This window comes from Convolutriloba macropyga, chromosome 7, assembly GCF_964194025.1.
Source record: "Convolutriloba macropyga chromosome 7, txConMacr16.3, whole genome shotgun sequence".
Classification (NCBI taxonomy): Eukaryota; Metazoa; Xenacoelomorpha; order Acoela; family Convolutidae; genus Convolutriloba; species Convolutriloba macropyga.
Genome location: NC_134474.1, coordinates 44,790,868 through 44,810,126, shown reverse-complemented (window position 1 = coordinate 44,810,126; position 19,259 = coordinate 44,790,868). Strand labels below are relative to the sequence as shown.

Here is a 19,259-nt window from a genome sequence, read left to right as displayed (position 1 = left end):
ATTCTTCACTATTTTAGTTTTGCAACTCGGGCACAGTTGCTCAATTTAACTTCTTTCTTGTCAGTCGTATTTACTACCTGAGTAAAAAATACAAGTGTCAGATAGGCGATTCGCTAAGCGAATTTATATACAAATCCGTGTTAAGTGCACTCGCCGCACAAGTAATATCAACAGGAATACTAATAGTGATTCGCATCGCAAAATCAGGTACACAGTAATGATTGTGTACGACAGGTGTTTAGAATGTTCCGTTAATATCATTGAAGTTTCCCGTAAAAATAGTGATCTCAGATATCTGACGATTATCTACTGGATTATCAATCCAGAAGAGTTGTATGAAGAAATACTTTTTACAAAAAGTCGAAAAACTTGAACTCGTTTCTCGTATGTTTTATTTTTCTGTATCGAATAAGTTTCTTGAACAACCTATGCCAACGGTGCATTTCTCAAAGAAAATTGTTTTGTATTTATAGGAACTAATTAATAAAACTTTCCTTTATGCCGATGATACAAAAATAAAAGGATGGAGTTCAGAGCACGAAGAGCTTCACTTTGTTATAAAAAAATATTGAATGGTCTGGCTCAAATAAACTCAATTTCAACTTTGATAAAAAAGCTTTTTCGTGTTCTCAAACAAAAACTTAAATGGTTTGTCTACAGAGTTTTTTGCAAAAAGCATTGCTATCAAAAACCGAATACAAATTAAAGACCTATTATTTTTTACGTCCAGCTTGACTTGAAGTCTTCGTCTCGATATGGCCATAAGGAAAAAATTTCAGAAATTGAACCACCTAAGAGGAGGATATCAAACCACACCAAGAAGGAATATGACAAATGCACATAGGTGATAACATATATATTCTCTGCGATCATTTATGCATCAAATGTCTGGAACCCAGTACCTCAGTATCTTCAACGCTTGGAAGGACCGCAGGTATCATGTTTGAAGAGGATAATTTGCCGTTCAAATTTGGGTGACAAAGAATACGTTGAGAACCTCCATCGAAATCGCCTATTGCCAGCCAATTATTTTCTAGTCCTTAACGACTTATTTCTGCTTAACAAGATTTTACTGGGCTCAATTTCTATGAATGCTTCAAACCACTGGTCAATAAATTTTGTTTGTGAAAAGACCAGATCAAATGAAAATTGTTTTTTTGAAGCCAGAAAAACTATTCCGAAATGTTCTGAAGATAATTAATTGAACAGAGTAGCCCGGTTCAATAATCCTCTGTCTAAAAAATCAGTTTTTCTAACTAGTCATCACACAAAAATCCACATCAGTTTCGAAGAGAAGTGAAAAACATTTTGGATGGGGAAAGAGTGAAAAGATTAAAAAATAAAGGTTACCCTTCAGGATGGAAAGTTTTCGAGAAAAAGAATCATTGAAATTTGATTTTACCCTATTCTTGGGACTACCAAGCTGGTTATATCTATGTTTGCTTGATTTCACTATTATTGTTATTATTTCTATTATTATTATTAATTATTGTTATTAATACTATTATTATTAATATTTTTATTATCATCTTTATTAGTACTTTTTTATTTTTCTTATTACTCTTTTTATTACTACTTTTTTAAAATAATTATTATTAATATTATTATTATTAGCATTTTTATTATTATTTTTATTTTTTATTACTATTTTTTGTTCATTTTTTAAATATTTTTTTCTATTATTATTGGTATTATTAATATTGTTATCATTATTATTATTATTTTTATTATTATTATTATTATTATTATTATTATTATTATTATTATTTTTATTGTTATTTTTGTTATTGTTATGCTGATCCCTGGGGAAAAATTCTGGCGGTTAAATACTCTATTTCAATGTTTCTCGAAATACGTAAGTGAACTTAAACTCGTTTTTTCTTGATGTGACTCGCTCTTGTTCTAAAGCGGCGAGCGTTAGACTGAACTTAATTTAGTTGCCAGACAAAACCTGCTGACTAAAGAAACAGATAATTTTCCGAAGAACTGCAGTACAAATGAACAAATGCAACGAATGATAAATATATCTACGTATAGTTTTAAGAGTGTTTATAATAGTAGGGTCAGATGCTTATTTGCGATCCCTAGGGACTGAGTTTCTGTCAATATATACAACTTGGTGTTCCTTGTGGAATCCCTCCATAAAACACCCCCCGCTGGGAAGAATTTTGGGATCAAAATTCTGATGGATCGTAGAAATCTCTCGGGTTGATGTCCGAGATGGAATTTGGTGGGCCTCCTTCGTGCTCTTTAGTCTCATTGGTAGCTAGGGGTTCAGCTTCTACCACTTGGTTGTCCTCATTTGGGGTGGATTCCAGAGTGATTACTTCCTCCGTTTGTTTTCCAGTTGAGTTGGAACTGCCTAAATACACTACCTCAATGGAGTTGTCGTTTTGTTTGCTGGGAGAATTGTGCTTCCAGATGCGTTCTACTATTTTATCGACTCGGGGAGTCGATCTGGCTTTCCTCGGACCGGGAATTGTGGCTGGGTCTGCCGGGGAATTCATAAAGTCATTAGCATCTGAGGATGCTGTTATTTTGAAGGTGGGTCACAAGGGAGTTTATCGAATGTTGAATGTTCTCGTCGTTGATGACGATTGCACTTTGCTGGGGGCTGCTTTGACGAAAGATTTGTTCTCTGATAAGCTGGAGTACAAAAGTTTTTTTCTCTCCAATTTGGCTTGTTGATTATGTTTCAAGGCAGCTTCTTTGACTTTTGCGCAAACGTAGTTGCCCTGCTGTTGTCCGCGTTTTTGTTTCTGCCATTCGGGTTGGTCTTTGCTCTTGTTTGTTTGGCCTTTTTTCTTTGTTGGGCTTTTGCCATCTTCAGCACTTCCGAATGCCCCAGGAGTTCTCTTTTCACTGGGTTCAGGCGGCTAGGCTGGGTCAGGGCGGCTCTTGCAGCTTGTTCTTCTAAATAGAATTGTCTTAATTTACGTTGGTTACTGTGATATTCATTAACCGTTTTTCAAGCGACCATGTGTATTAGTCGTGGTTTGTTATTAGTGTTCCGTTCTGGTGGTGTGGGAAGTGTTTGCGTTACGACTGCTAGATCGCTATTTTCTCGCGGTTTTTTCTCGAGTGTGATAGTATGAGGTGAATTTTTAGTGATCGTTCCATCTGGAATGATGTTCCATTGCGGTTTTAGCGATCCTCGTGTTGCCTGATGGGTTTTACGTACTATAGTTTTTCTAGATATATTTTTCTTGTTGTAAATGACCATTGATGTTTTATCACCGAATGTTAGTTAAAATTTAAATGGTGTGGACCTACCAGGAACGCGCTTGTGGCTAAGCACCCGCCCGTTCTCTGAATCTGAGGTGTCCGGTGATAATGCCCTCGGGACGGAGCTTTGTGGAGGCGCCTCGTCCTTGTACTGGATGTCTAATTCCGGCTCTGAATGTTGGTCAAGTTCCCACAATGCTTCCCTGTGGAGCGCTGACTGTTTCAGTTGCGTCTTGTCTGAAACAAAGGATTGTATTTTGTTACACGTTAACCTTGTTTTGTTTGGTTTTATTATATAATCGATAGCTCTGCATTTGGTGGCCGTCCGAAGTGTGCTTGTAATGGTTTTATTTTTGTGACTGAGTTAGGAATGAGTCTTATGGGTTAGATTTTTTGTTACGATTTGGGCTACATCGGCGTAAGACCATAGTGAGTCTGATTGCATTATTGCTATTTGACGTTTAATCGTTTGGATGAGGCGCTCTACCATCCTTGTTGCTCTATGATCTCCTGCCGGAGCTAAAAATAGTTTAATATTTTTATCTTTACAGTACAGTTCGAATTCCCGCTCTTTAAAAGCTTGTGCTTGGTCACATCTTAATGAGCGTGGCATGCCGTGAAAGTTACAGTACTCACAATTTTCCGTATCCGTATCACAATTTTTGCGCCGTTTCCGTATCACAGTTTTTGTACACTTGTGCGTGGGGGTAACGTGTTAGGCGGTCAACTGCGACTAATATATAGTAGTCATCTTTATGTTCATGGAAGGTTAAGGGACCAGCGAAATCCATTTGGATTTCTTCATTAGGCTCAATTAATTTAGGTAGTTCTCCTAATTGTGATTTGTTTTGAATTACTTTTAAATTTTTACGGTTTCTAATGCAGTCTGGGCAAGAATTGTGCTTTATATGTCACTTCTGGATGGATGCATGGGAACCACATCAGTTCTGCTAATCAAAGCATTCCTAATTGTCCAGGATGCTTCTGGTGGAACAAGTCAATAACAAGTTGTTTCAGTAACTTAGGAACCATTATTCGATTGTCATATAGGATGCATCCCGAGGGAGTGACCGATAAATCACGTTTAAGCGATTAGAAGTAAGGGCTAACATTTTTTAAAGTATTCCAATCACGATCCCTAATTAGTTTCTTAATTGGGGCTAGCTGTTTTGTCCCTTTGAGTTGCTTCCGCTAGGAATTTTTCCCCAAGTAATTGGTAGAGGTTTTTTCGGTTCTGGGGCATGATTGTTTCATTTCCCAGGGGATAGATTGTTATGTTTGGGTCATTTTTAGTGGGGCTCTGCCCAAGCCTTTGCTGGAATTTCCCTCAGTTTGAGTGCCGATTGGTGTAAAGGTTTTTGACGGGCTGGTCTATTTTGATTTGTTTGGGGCTCTTTTTCGTTTCAGAATTGGCTGTAAATAAGTTTCAACTTTTGGGTGTCTTCTGGTCGTTACGAAAACTTTTTGGTGTTTTGAGTATGGATTACTATTTGATTAAATAATTGGGTTAGGTGTTTTGGTTGGGGAATTAGAATCTGGGGGATTAGAATTTAAATACTGGATTGATTTTAGAGTATTTGTAATTTGTTAAAGGAAATTTGCAATTAGAAGATTTAATAGAAAGGTTTGAATAAGAAGATTTGGTAAAAGATTTGTAAATTGATGAGCTAGATGATTTGGAATGCATTGAATTAATTTGAGTAGGAGATTTGTAATTTGGAATGTTAGCAAGCGACTGATTGTTGTTATGAATTTGGCAAAAAGCGTTCAATTTCTGCAGGGTGCGCTTTATTATGTATGACGTCATTGCGTGTCTGGTATTTGTCTGTGTCATTTAGCAGAAAATACTTGATACTGTTAATTGTGTTTATTATGAATTGTGTGTCGTCCTTCGAGAGTGGGAGAGGGGGTTGTGACGGATTTCAACTTAGGTAGTCAGCAAATCCCATGTCCTTACCTGGGAAATGTTCAATTGTAAAATTGAATGCGTGTAGCCTTTCGACTCATCTTGTTAATCGACTTTGGTAGGTTTTATTGCCTCTGTTTTCCTTTAAAGCTGAAAGAAGAGCCTGGTGATCTGTTAATAGCTTGAATTCTTGCCCGTGTAAATAACGTTTAAAGTGTTCAACTGCCCAAACGACGGCTAGGAGCGCTAATTCATTTATACTGCAACGAGTTTCGTAATAATTTAAAAACCTGCTTGCAAAGGCTATGGTGTGCCATATATTGACATGTTTTTGCTCAATAATGGCACCAAGACCTTTATTGCATCAAATGCATCAATGCATGATATTTAATGCATCAAATGTCTGGAACCCAGTACCTCAGTATCTTCAACGCTTGGAAGGACCGCGGGTATCATGTTTGAAGAGGATAATTTGCCGTTCATATTTGGGTGACAAAGAATACGTTGAGAACCTCCATCGAAATCGCCTATTGCCAGTCAGTTATTTTCTAGTCCTTAACGACTTATTTCTGCTTAAGAAGATTTTACTGCTCTCAATTTCTATGAATGCTTCAAACCACTGGTCAATAACTTTTGTTTGTGAAAAGACCAGATCAAATGAAAATTGTTTTTGTGAAGCCAGAAAAACTATTCCGAAATGTTCTGAAGATAATTAATTGAACAGAGCAGGCCGGTTCAATAATCCTCTGTCTAAAAAATCAGTTTTTCTAACTAGTCATCACACAAAAATCCACATCACTTTCGAAGAGAAGTGAAAAACATTTTGGATGGGGAAAGAGTGAAAAGATTAAAAAATAAAGGTTTCCTTTCAGGATGGAAAGTTTTCGAGAAAAAAGATTATTGAAATTTGATTTTACCCTATTCTTGGAACTACCAAGCTGGTTATATCTATGTTTGCTTGATTTCACTATTATTGTTATTATAACTATTATTATTATTATTTATTATTATTATTATTAATACTATTATTATTAATATTTTTATTATCATCTTTTTTAGTATTTTTTTTATTTTTCGTATTACTATTTTTATTACTACTTTTTTTAATAATTATTATTAATATTATTATTATTATTCTTCGCATTTTTATTATTATTTTTATTATTTATTACAATTTTTATTGTTTAGTTTTTTAATATTTTTTCTATTACTATTGGTATTATTAATATTGTTATTATTATTATTATTATTTTTATTGTTATTTTTCTTATTGTTATGATGATCCCTGGGGAAAAACTCTGGCGGTTCAATACTCAATTTCGATGTTTCTCGAAATACGTAACTGAACTTAAACTCGTTTTTTCTTGATGTAACTCGCGCTTGTTCTAAAGCGGCGAGCGTTAGACTGAACTTAATTTAGTTGCCAGACAAAACCTGCTGACTAAAGAAACAGATAATGTTCCGAAGAACTGAAGTACATATGAACAAATGCAACGAACGATAAATATATCTACGTATAGTTTTAAGAGTGTTGATAATAGTAGGTTCAGATGCTTAGTCTCGCGATCCCTAGTGATTGAGTTTCTGCCAATATATACTACTTGGTGTTCCTTGTGGAATCTCTCCATAAAACACCCCCCGCTGGGAAGAATTTTGGGATCAAATATCTGATGGATGGTAGAATTCTCTCGGGTTGATGTCCGAGATGGAACTTGTTGGGCCTCCTTCGTGCTCTTTATTCTCATTGGTAGCTAGGGGTTCAACTTCTACCACTTGGTCGTCCTCATTTGGGGTGGATTCCAGAGTGATTACTTACTCCGTTTCTTTTCCAGTTGAGTTGGAACTGTCTAAATACACTACCTCAATGGGGTTGTCGTTTTGTTTGCTGGGAGAGTTGTGCTTCCAGATGCGTTCTACTATTTTATCGACTCGGGGAGTCGATGTGGCTTTCCTCGGACCGGGAATTGTGGCTGGGTCTGCTGGGGAGTTCATAAAGTCATTAGCATCTGAGGATGCTATTATTTTGAAGGTGGGTCACAAGGGAGTTTATCGAATGTTGAATGTTCTCGTCGTTGATGACGATTGCACTTTGCTGGGGGCTGCTTTGACGAATGATTTGTTCTCTGATGAGCTTGAGTACAAAAAATATTTTTCCTCCAATTTGGCTTGTTGATTATGTTTCAAGGCAGCTTCTTTTGACTTTTGCTCAAACGTAGTTTCTCTGCTGTTGTCCGCGTTTTTGTTTCTGCCATTCGGGTTGGTCTTTGCTCTTGTTTGTTTGGCCTTTTTTCTTTGTTGGGCTTTTGCCATCTTCAGCACTTCCGAATGCCCCAGGTGTTCTCTGTTCACTGGGTTCGAGCGGCTAGGCTGAGTCAGGGCGGCTCTTGCAGCTTGTTCTTCTGAATAGAATTGTCTTAATTTACGTTGTTTACTGTGATATTCATTAACCGTTTTTCGAGCGACCATGTGTATTAGTCGTGGTTTGTTATTAGTGTTCCTTTCTGGTGGTGTGGGAAGTGTTTGCGTTACGACTGCTAGATCGCTATTTTCTCGCGGTTTTTTCTCGAGTGTGATAGTATGAGGTGAATATTTAGTGATCGTTCCATCTGGAAAGATGTTCCATTGCGGTTTTAGCGATCCTCGTGTTGCCTGATGGGTTTTACGTACTATAGTTTTTCTAGATATATTTTTCTTGTTGTAAATGACCATTGATGTTTTATCACCGAATGTTAGTTAAAATTTAAATGGTGTGAACCTACCAGGAACGCGCTTGTGGCTAAGCACCCGCCCGTTCTCTGAATCTGAGGTGTCCGGTGATAATGCCCTCGGGACGGAGCTTTGTGGAGGCGCCTCATCCTTGTACTGTATGTCTAATTCCGGCTCTGAATATTGGTCAAGTTCCCACAATGCTTCCCTGTGGAGCGCTGGCTGTTTCAGTTGCGTCTTGTCTGAAACTAAGGATTGTATTTTGTTAAACGTTAACCTTTTTTTGTTTGGTTTTATTATAATAATCGATAGCTCTGCATTTGGCGGCCGTCAGAAGTGTGCTTGGAATGGTTTTATTTTTGTGACTGAGTTAGGGATGAGTCTTATGGATTAGATTTTTTTGTTACGATTTGGGCTACATCGGCGTAAGACCATAGTGAGTCTGATTGCATTATTGCTATTCGACGTTTAATCGTTTGGATGAGGCGCTCTACCTTCCCTGTTGCTCTATGATCTCCTGCCGGAGCTAAATTTAGTTTAATATTTTTATCTTATTAAAGCTTGTTATTAGCTTGTGCTTTAATATTATTAGCTTGTGCTTGGTCACATCTTAATGAGCGTGGCATGCCGTGAAAGTTACAGTAGTCACAATTTTCCGTATCCGTATCACAATTTTCGCGCCGTTTCCGTATCACAATTTTTGTACACTTGTGCGTGGGGGTAACGTGTTAGGCTGTCAACTATGAATAATATATAGTAGTCATCTTTATGTTCATGGAATAATAAGGGACCAGCAAAATCCATTTGGATTTCTTCATTAAGCTCAATTAATTTAGGTAGTTCTCCTAATTGTGATTTGTTTTTAATTGCTTTTAAATTTTTACGGTTTCTAATGCGGTCTGGGCAAGAATTGTGCTTTATATGTCACTTCTGGATGGATGCATGGGAACCAGATCAAGTCTGCTAATCGAAGCATTCCTAATTGTCCAGGATGGTTCTGTTGGAGCAAGTCAATAACAAGTTGATTCAGTATCTTAGGAACCATTAATCGATTGTCATATAGGATGCATCCCGAGGGAGTGACCGATAAATCACGTTTAAGCGATTAGAAGTAAGGGCTAACAGTTTTTAAAGTATTCCAATCACGATCTCTAATTAGTTTCATAATTGGGGCTAGCTGTTTTGTCCCTTTGAGTTGCTTCCGCTAGGAATTTTTCCCCAAGTAATTGGCAGAGGTTTTTCCGGTTCCATGGCAGAGGTTTTTCCATGTTTGTTTCAATTCCCAGGGGAGAGATTGTTATGTTTGGATCATTTTTAGTCGGGCTCTGCCCAAGCCTTTGTTAGAAGTTCCCTCAGTTTGAGTGCTAATTGATGTAAATGTTTTTGACGGGCTGGTCTATTTTGACTTGTTTCGGGCTCTTTTTTGTTTCAGAAATGGCTGTAAATAAAATTCAACTTTTGGGTTTCTTCTGGTCGTTACGAAAACTTTTTGGTGTTTTGAGTATGGATTACTATTTGATTAAATAATTGGGTTAGGTGTAATGGTTGGAGAATTAGAATCTGGAGGATTAGAATTTAAATATACTGGATTGATTTTAGATGATTTGTAATTTGTTAAAGGAAAGTTGCAAGTAGAAGATTTAATAGAAAGGTTTGAATAAGAAGATTTGGTAAAAGATTTGTAAATTGATGAGCTAGATGATTTGGAATGCATTGAATTAATTTGAGTAGGAGATTTTTAATTTGGAATGTTAGCAAGCGACTGATTGTTGTTATGAATTTGGCAAAAAGCCTTCAATTTCTGCTGGGTGCGCTTTATTATGTATGACGTCATTGCGTGTTTGGTATTTGTGTGTGTCATTTAGCAGAAATTACTTGATACTGTTAATTGTGTTTATTATGAATTGTGTGTCGTCCTTCGAGAGTGAGAGAGGGGGTTGTGACGGATTTCTACTTAGGTAGTCAGCAAATCCCATGTCCTTACCTGGGAAATGTTCAATTGTAAAATTGAATGCAAGTAGCCTGTCGACCCATCTTGTTAATCGAGTTTGGTAGGTTTTATTGCCTCTGTTTTCCTTTGAAGCTGGAAGAAGAGCCTGGTGATCTGTTAATAGCTTGAATTCTTGCCGGTGTAAATAACGTTTAAAGTGTTCAACTGCCCATACGACGGCTAGGAGCTCTAATTCATTTGTACTGTATCGAGTTTCGTAATTATTTAAAAACCTGCTTGCAAAGGCTATGATGTGCCATATATTAACAAGTTTTTGATCAATAATGGCACCGAGACCTTTATTGCTAGCGTCACATTCGATGCGTTTTTCTTTTGTTGTATCAAAGTGCTTATTTTCTACGATTTGTTTCATTTTTTGTTTTATGTTGTCAAAAGTTTGTGAATGTGTTTCATTCCATTTTAGACGGTTGTTTTTGTTTTTCAGAAGCGGTCTTAATGGCTCTGTTAGTTCTGCTAGTTTCGGAATGATTTTTATGAGGTGATGTATGCCTCCCATGAATGACCGCAGTTGTTTTAATGTTTTAGGATGTTCTAATTTCATTATGGCTTCGGTTTTTGTGATTAACGGGGTTGTTCCTTGGAGAAAGATACTGAAGCCCAGCCATTCTATTGTATTTTTGGCGAATTCGCAATTTTGTAGTTTTTTTCTGAGGTTTTCTTTGTTCAATTTTTCGAGTATTTTATCTAGTTCATTTTCATGTTCATTTAATGATCCCTTTGTAATTACCAGGGTATCGTCCAGGAATGCAAATTTCGAGTTTATGCCCTCTAATGTTTTGTCGATTGTTTTTTGGAAAGTTTCTGGCATATCCGTAAGTCCATAAAAACCGTTCATGAACCTATATGTTCCTGTGGCGCGGCCTCCAAGGATACTGAAATTACAGTGTTCTGCTATTGATTCGTCTAGAGGGATCTGGCTATAAGCATATTTCAGGTCAATTTTCGAGAACCAGTACATCCCTGGGGATGATTTTCTTTCTGAAATACGTAATGCTACTGCATCGATTAGATGATCGAAGCTTTGCATTTGGTATTTGTTTTTGTGTATTGCTTTGTTGGGTTTCTTCGAGTCCAGAGCTAGTTTTACTGATTTGTTCTTTTTTACCGTTATGACTACCGGGCTTACCAAAACGTCGTCCGGGCATATTTCTAATCGCACTATTTGTTTGTCATTGATTTATGTGTTCAATTTTTGTTCTATCTTCTCCAGTAAATGCAGTGGGACTCTTCTTCCTTTTTGCTGGCTAGGGCTGTGGCTTTCTCGAAATAGTGATTTAGCTATGTGGTTTTTGGATCTGCCTAACCGTGTGCATAAGTGGGAATACTTTTTAAATATCCATTTTATTATTTTTTTCCCGGTTTAGACATCTGAAATATGGTGAATTTGCCTACCTTGTTGTTTTGTTTGTTGTAGGCTGATTCCCAGTTTTGGAAGTACGTCACGTCCCATCAGGTTTGTCGTGTTTTGTTCCACTATAAGTATTGGGCATCTTTTTGCGCACCAACTTCCGGATGTGATATCCTTATGGATTACACCTTTGATCTTTATCTTTTTGTTATTGTAGCATCTGTAGCGTTTGTTTTCTTTATACTTTTCCATTTTGACGTTGGGGTTTTGCGTCATGACTTTGTTTGTCGTTGTCGGGTTGATGAAACTGCGGGGCGATCCTGTATCTACCAGCCAGTTGATCTTCTCCGAGTTGCTGCATGTTGTTTGTATCCAGATTTTGCCATTTTCTTTTTTGTTTACGATGATGTTTCTTACTGGGCTAAATATTTTTGGTTGTACCAAGTTTATATTTGCTCAGTCTTCTGTGAGTTCTTTTCAGTAGAGTGTTGATTCGGGGTCTATTGACTCCGATTCGTCGTCTACGTTTGCTTGGTTTACGTCTTGACTTTGTTCGGTGACGTGTCGTACACGTCTTGTTTGATTACCCCCTGGGGATTGTTTGTATGTTTGCTGTGGAGGTCGTTGAGGTGGTCGTGGCCTTGGACGTTCTGGCTTTTTCGATCGACATAGTTTTGCAAAATGTCCTATCTTTTTACAAATGTTACATTGTGCTTGTTTTGCTGGGCAGCTTATATTGTGTCCTTGTGTGAATGGGGCTCCACATATCAAACATGGTTGTATATCTTGTGCTGTTTGTTGTCGTTGTGCGCTTGTTTGTTGGCGCATCTGTGGACGACTGGTCTGCTGTGATGTTGCGTTTACTTGGTTCCAGTTGGATTGGTTAGAGCGTAAGATCTCTCTTTGGTTTTCTAAGATCTCTCTCTCGGAGAGGGCTATGTTCAAGACTTGAGCAGGTTTGCGAACCTCGGAGAGCAGCTCCATTTGTATTGCTGTGTTATTCATTTTTGCTATAAAGAAGTCTTTTATTAGATCTTCTTCGATGTTCCCTAGGGCTGCTTTGGAGCCGAGTTCGCGTAGCTTGATGAAGAATGTCTCGAAGTTCTCGTTTGAATTTTGTTGTACCGTGATCAGCTGAAAGCGATCAAATGTTGTGTTTCTTGGTCGTGTGAACGTTATACCCAGTTCGTAGTTGAGCTCTTTTGTGGAACATCTATCGATTAATGTATGGGGGTTATGTTGATGGTAGATTGGGCTTGCTTCCGTGCCGAGGGACAGATATACAAGGCTTTTAACCTTGACATCTGCTTCTTCCCTCTTGGACTGATCAGTCATAGGTCCTCGATTGCGGATAATTCTGCATTCGTTTTCCCGGTCTACGCGGCGTCTCTCATTACGTATGTGTCACTTGAGAGTTTCTTCGTCGCTCGCTCCTTCAATGACTTCCTCGTATGATGGGACTATAGGGTAAAAGACGTGCGCGGCAGTGGGTTTAAGTCGTAGAAGTTGATCCACATGTAAATTTTCCTTCACCCTGACTGCTAGTTTGAACCATGACGTCCATTCTTGAGGTGGGTTGGCTCCTGATTCCCAATATAGGGGAACGCCGACTGGAGACTTTAGCGACTGCGCCATGTAATGCTGATCCCTAGAAAAACACTGACGGTTAAATACTCAATTTCGAGGTTTCTCGATTTGGTTCAACTGAACTTAAACTTCTTTTCTCTTCTTGTCACGCGCGCTTTTGAACTTAATTTAGTTACCAGACAATACCTGCAAACTAACGAAACAGATAATTTTCCGAAGAATTGAAGTACAAATGAACAAATGCAACGAATGATAAACATATCTACGTATAGTTTTAAGAGTGTTTATAATAGTAGGTTCAGATGCTTATTTGCGATCCCTAGGGACTGGGTTTCAGTCAAAATATACTACTTGGTGTTCCTTCTGGAATCCCTTCAAAACCATTATTATTAATAATAATTATATTTTTATTATTATTATTTTAAAATTTTTATTATTATTACTTTTATTATTATTATTATTAATTTTATTTTTATTTTTATTATTATTATTATTATTATTATTATTATTACTATTAATATTATTATTATTATTATTATTATTATTATTATTAGTATTATTATTATTATTATTATTGTAATCCGGTAGTTCAGTCTGTAATGCTGAAGTTCCGTTTGGAGTATAAATTGTAATTACGCTTTGCGTATTGTGTGATAAGTCTCCACGAGGAGTAAGTCTAATGCTTACTTCTGATCTATTAATCACTCCCGGTGACCTTGTCTCCGTATGGAGTTGTTCTATCGATGGATACGAGATCTCTATTTTGGAATGTATAATAGTTGGGAACAACTATGCTATATGAACTTGCTGAATATCTAGGTAAAAGAATTCACGCTTTAACACTTCAATTGTCTGGCCACGAACACGACCGTTTCTTAGCGTGTTTATTTTCGTCTGCCATAACTTTAACGTGTGACTCATTGTCACTTTGCGTGACCTGTCTAGCAGGCGTTGAAATGAACGTTAACAACTCTTTCTCCGTTTGGAGATTATGAATATGTACAATGCATTAGTTATATAACATATGATATATCAGAGTTTATAAAATAAAACTTTTAAAACTTGGTTTCGATACTACTGAACAGTCTCTGTATGTCAGATCCACCTCCACAATAAAATTTCATGACTATGGAATTCTATATAGTTCGATGATGTCTTCTTCGTTAAGATCTGAGATGGAGTCAGAACGTATTGATGATGGGGTGTGCGGTAGATTGACGAATTGGGTGGACTTCTGATGGGGTCTGATTGGCTGTTTTTTTGTAATGATGTTGCCTGTGTGTCTGGGGTTTTGTCTGTTTTGTTTTCCGGTTCCACTTGGAGTGCTGCTTGTGATGACTTTAGAACTATTTGATCGCAATCCATGTTTGAGTTGTTTTGAGATGAATTGGATGAGTCCAAATATATTATCTCTGGTTTCTTGATTGAGATAATAGCGCTATGATCAATTTGCGACTGGTCTGCTTGGGTTGTGTCTGTAGGACTGTTGATGTTTGATTTGATCTTTTTCATTGCATTGTCTATGCGTTTGGTGCTTCGGGATAAGTCGTCGTGGATAGTTCCGAATACGTTTCGTTCTCCGCATGGAGCTGGTGTTGTGCTACTGGTGATGGGTGGACTTTCGGGACTTGTTACCATGAAATTCGAGGGCTCGTTACTGGTATGTATCACTTGTTGTGGCTGTCCTGGTTCTTCGGAGTCAGTAAGGTGTGTTTGGAGGCTGTTCGGTGGTGGTATGTCAACATTGAATGTAAGGAACGATATGTTTGAGACTTCTGATTCGTCTGTGATTGTTGTGTTTGGTTACGGCTTGTAGATGGTTGCACTTGTGACAGATTTGCTGATTCCAATAGGGCAGTTTGGTGTGCTTTATAGTTGAAGCTTAGCTTCAGTGTGCTTTGTTTGAGCTTCTTTTTCGTAGTCCCGGCAGGAGTTTTATGAACGCGGGATTTGTGTTCTTGTTGTCGACGTTGGTTTTTGATGGCGAGTTTGACTAGTTTCTCTTTGGACCACTTTGTTTCAACTTTTGCTTTCCGGTTGAGAGTTGTTTTCTTCGTTGGAGTTTGTTTTGGTTTCGGTTCTGTTGACTTTTGTTGTTGTGTGTGAGATGATGATGGTCCTTGAGGGAAACTTGTTCTCGCTGTAAGTTTGGCTGCTCTTTCTTCTTCTAAACATAACTTACGTATTTTTGCTTGTTTTTTTTTTAATATTCCCCTATCGTTTTACATGCTACCATGTGAATTTAGCGGGGTTTTGGTTCCGGTGGAGGAAGTGGTTTTGTTTCTGTAGCTATTGCTATATCGTTTTGTCTTATTACTGTGTTTTTTCTTCTTGTTGTGTCTATAGTTATCGTGCGTGGAGAGTAGCCTGTTATGGTACCGTCTGGTATAATACTCCAATGGGGTGCAAGCGTTGGTCTTGGTTACTTATTTTTTTGGCATGATTGTTTTTCGTGCTACATTTTTCTTATTATAAATTATTTTTGTGGTTTTGTCTCCGATGGAGAAGTGAAGTTCGGAAGGTGATATCTTAGGTGGTTTCGTTAGCGAGAGTGGTATGATCTCAGAATCATCCGAGTCTATCTCCAGAGGAGTTGTTGAGACCGGGGGAGGGTATGAGGAGTATTGAATGTCTAGTTCTTCCTCTGATAGACCGTCTCGCCTCCACATCTCTTCTTGGGTCATTACGTTGTGGCGGAGCAACTTCTTGTCTAAACAGCGCATTTTGAGTTTGTTGTAATTTAGATTTTTTGAAGATGGTTTGGTTAGTATATTCGACAATTCGGTGTTTGGTTTTCTACCGAAGTGTGCTTCGAATGGTGTTGTTTTTGTTGTTCTATTAGGAATTAGTCTAATGTTTTCTATTATATTTGCTAATCTAGAGCTCAGTGTTTCATTACTCCAATCGGGGTCTATGTCGAGTACGGCTAGTCTGCGTTTTATTGTTTGAATTAAGCGTTCGACCATGCCTGTTCTTCTGTGATCTCCAGCTGGAGCCAAGGTTAGTTTTATGTTTTTGTTTTTACAAAATATTTCAAATTCTTTTGCTTTGAATGCTTGAGCTTGGTCGCAACTTATTGACCGTGTTATTCCGTGTTGTTTACAATATCTCTCTAAATAGTCTATTGCTGTTTCAGTATCGGAATTATGGAATGTTTCTGCATGAGGATATCTAGATAGTCGATCTACTGTTACTAAGATGTAATTGTTTTGTGTGTTTTCTTTATACGGGATTGGACCTGCGAAGTCCATTTGGATTTCCTGGTTCGGTTCGACCAGAGGTGGAAGTAGACCTAGGTTTTTTTTGATGTAAGTGTTTTACGTTTTTACATTTGTCTATGCAATGTCGACAGCCTTGTGCTTTAAACGTGATATCCGAGTGGATGTGAGGCCACCAGACTAGTTTGGCCAATGATAACATGCCTGCTTGACCTGGGTGTTTTCGATGAATTGTATCCATTACCATGAATTTTAATTTGTTCGGGATAACTAATCGGTTGTCATAAACTAGACAGTTTGAAGGGGAAACAAATAAATCTCGTCGTATACGGTAATACATCGGGTTCACTTTCTTTAGGTCTTCCCAATTTTTTGCGAGTACTAAATCTATGATTGGTTTTAGTTCTTTGCTTGAGGCTTCGGCTATAAATTCCTCATTGAATACTTTGTTTAAGTTTTCTCGGTAAGCTGGGGTAGGGATGTCTGCATGGGCTGTAAATAATTCTTGATGTTTTGAGGGATCCATTGGGTCTAAGCCGCGTCCTTTATTTGAGTGGCACTCTATTTGTGTGCTTGAATTTACTAAATTTTTGGGTTGGTTAGTTTCTGTCTCCATTTGTAGTTTTTGTTGGGGGCACGTGAATGTTTTAGAATAGGAATGGAATATGTTTATTTATTTGGGTTATTTCGCGTTGTTATGGCGACTATTTCGGGATTAATACTGTTTGCTGAAATTGTTTGGACTTTTTGTGAATTAAGTTTTGAAGAGATTAATAAGTTGGAATGAAATGAACGCGACTGCAATCTGTGTGTATTAAGGCTAAAAGCGTTGTTTTGACCGCTGTGTGTTTGGTTGAGATATATGACGTCATTAGCGTAGACTTGTTTTGCGTCTGAGCTATGCGCGTTTACTTTATTTGGAGTTAAGTCGTTCTTAATTAGATTGAATTTGATTTCTTCTATTGCGTTTATTACAAAGTTGTTGTCTTCTGTGTTTGGACTAGGTGCTAATCCTGATGGATTTCTGCTTAAATAATCAGCGAAACCCATCTTTTTGCCAGGGACATGTTCACCTGTAAAATGGAATGGGAGTAGACGATCTACCCAGCGTGTTAATCTTATTTGATAGGTTTTATTTCCCCTGTTTTCTTTCAGTGCTGAAATTAGCGCTTGAAGATCCGTTTGGAGTAAGAATTGTGAGCCGTAAAGATAAAATTTGAAATGTTCTAAAGACCATACGACTGCTAGTAATTCTAGTTCATTAGTGCTGTATCTTTCTTCTAGTTTATTTAGAAATCTGCCTGCGTATGCTACGGGCTTCCATGTGTTTTTGTGTTTTTGTTCTAAACAAGCTCCGAGTCCCTTGTTGCTTGCGTCGCAACGGACTCGTGTTTGTTTGTTTGTGTCGAAATGTTTGTTTTCGGTAATGCTTCGAATTTGAGTTTTTATTTTACTAAACGCCTCCGTATGGGTGTCGTTCCAGTCGAGTTTGTTTTGCGATTTTGTGTTTGCCTTTGATAGAAGTGGACGTAGTGGTTCGGATTTATGTGCAAGGTTGGGTAGGAATTTTATGAGATGATGTATACAACCCATAAAAGATCGCAGTTGTTTTAGAGTTTTTGTTGCCTCTAATTTTAGTATCGCCTCGCATTTGCGTTTTGTTGGGGTTACGCCATTTGGAGGTAATTTAAATTCTAGTCATATTATGTCTTCTTTTGCGAATTCGCATTTTTGTAAATATATCGCTAAGTTTTCGTCATTTAGTTTTTTCAGTAATTTGCCAAGTTCGTTTTCGTGTTCTTGTAGGTTTCCTTTGGTTACGACGAGTATATCGTCTAGGAATGCAAATTTTGATGTAACGTTTTGTAATGTTTTGTCTATTGTTTTTTGGAATGTTGCCGGCATATCTGTAAGTCCATAGAATCCGTTGATAAATCGGTATGTACCTGTTGCTCGGCCTCCTAGTATATTAACATTACAGTGTTTTTTTATGTTTTAGTCCAGTGGTACTTGACTATATGCATACTTCAGATCGATTTTTGAGAAGAAATATTTTTCGGGTAGTTTTTTTCCGTTCGGAGATATGGACTGCTACTGAGTCTATTAGGTGGTCAAGGCTTTGCATTTGGTATTCGTTTTTATGGATGGCGTCGTTTAGTTTTTTCGAGTCTAGGGCTATCTTGACGCTTTTGTCTTTTTTCACTGTGACTACCACAGGGCTTATAAATAGGTCGTCTGGACATTTTTCTAATTTTATTATTTGTCCATCGTCGATTAATTTCTTCACTTCGAATTCCACTTTGTCCAATAGGTGAAGTGGGACTCTTCGGCCCTTGTGTTGGGATGGGGTATAGTTTTGTCTGAATAATGATTTGGCAATATGGTTCTTTGATCGACCTAATCGTGTACACAATTGTGGATATTTTTGGAATATCCACTTAATAATGTTTTTCTCTGTTTGAATATTTAAAATAATGTGAACTTGCTTACCATGAGGTGTCACTGCTTTCAATGTAATTCCAAGTTTGGCCAGTACATCTCGTCCCATGATGCTGTTCGTTTTGTTGTCAACAACTAGTATCTTGCAGTTTTTGGCGTTCCAAGATCCAGATTTTAGCTCCATGTGGAGTACTCCTTTGATTGCGATGTCGTTGTTGTTAAAGCATCGGTATTTTGTTTCCTCATTGTATGGATGTATTTCTGCATTGTCGATTTTGTTTGAGAGTTCTAATGCTTTTTGTGTGTTAATTAATGAGCGGGGGGAACCTGTATCTGCTAGCCACTGGATTTTTTCTGCCTTCGTAGTTGTTTTGACCCAGAACTCCCCGTTTGTATTCTTGTTTATTTGATCACTCTTTTGCGGGTTAAACTCCGTTGGGAGGATTAGATTTATATTCGCCCAGTCTTCGTGGAGTTTTTTAATGTAGGGGGCCGCTTCTGCGTCTACACTTTCTTCTGTTGAGTCCTCTTAATTGTTTTCGGGTTTCACATGTCTGAGTCTTCTTGTTTGGGGCGTTGCGTACTGGCCTGTGTTGTTAGCTGTTGTTTGCGTGGTGCTCTTCTTTCTGACATTTTCGCTGTGCATCGGGAGGCGAAGTGTCCTATCTTTTTGCAAATATTGCACTGCGTGTTTTTTGCTGGACATATTTGTAAATGTGCCATACTGAAAGGGTTTCCGCATTTTCTGCTTGGAGTTATTTTTTGATTTTGTACATTTTGATTTTGTACGTGTATATTGTTTCTTTGTTTGTTATGTCT

The 19,259-nt window shown here is 37.7% G+C and overlaps 1 protein-coding gene across 2 annotated transcripts in view; it reads right to left on the bottom strand.

Annotated features, from left to right (window-relative positions):
- Positions 1-19,259, bottom strand: part of LOC142342905 (argininosuccinate synthase-like) — a 251,670-nt gene that overhangs the window by 109,519 nt on the left and 122,892 nt on the right. The window lies entirely within an intron of this gene.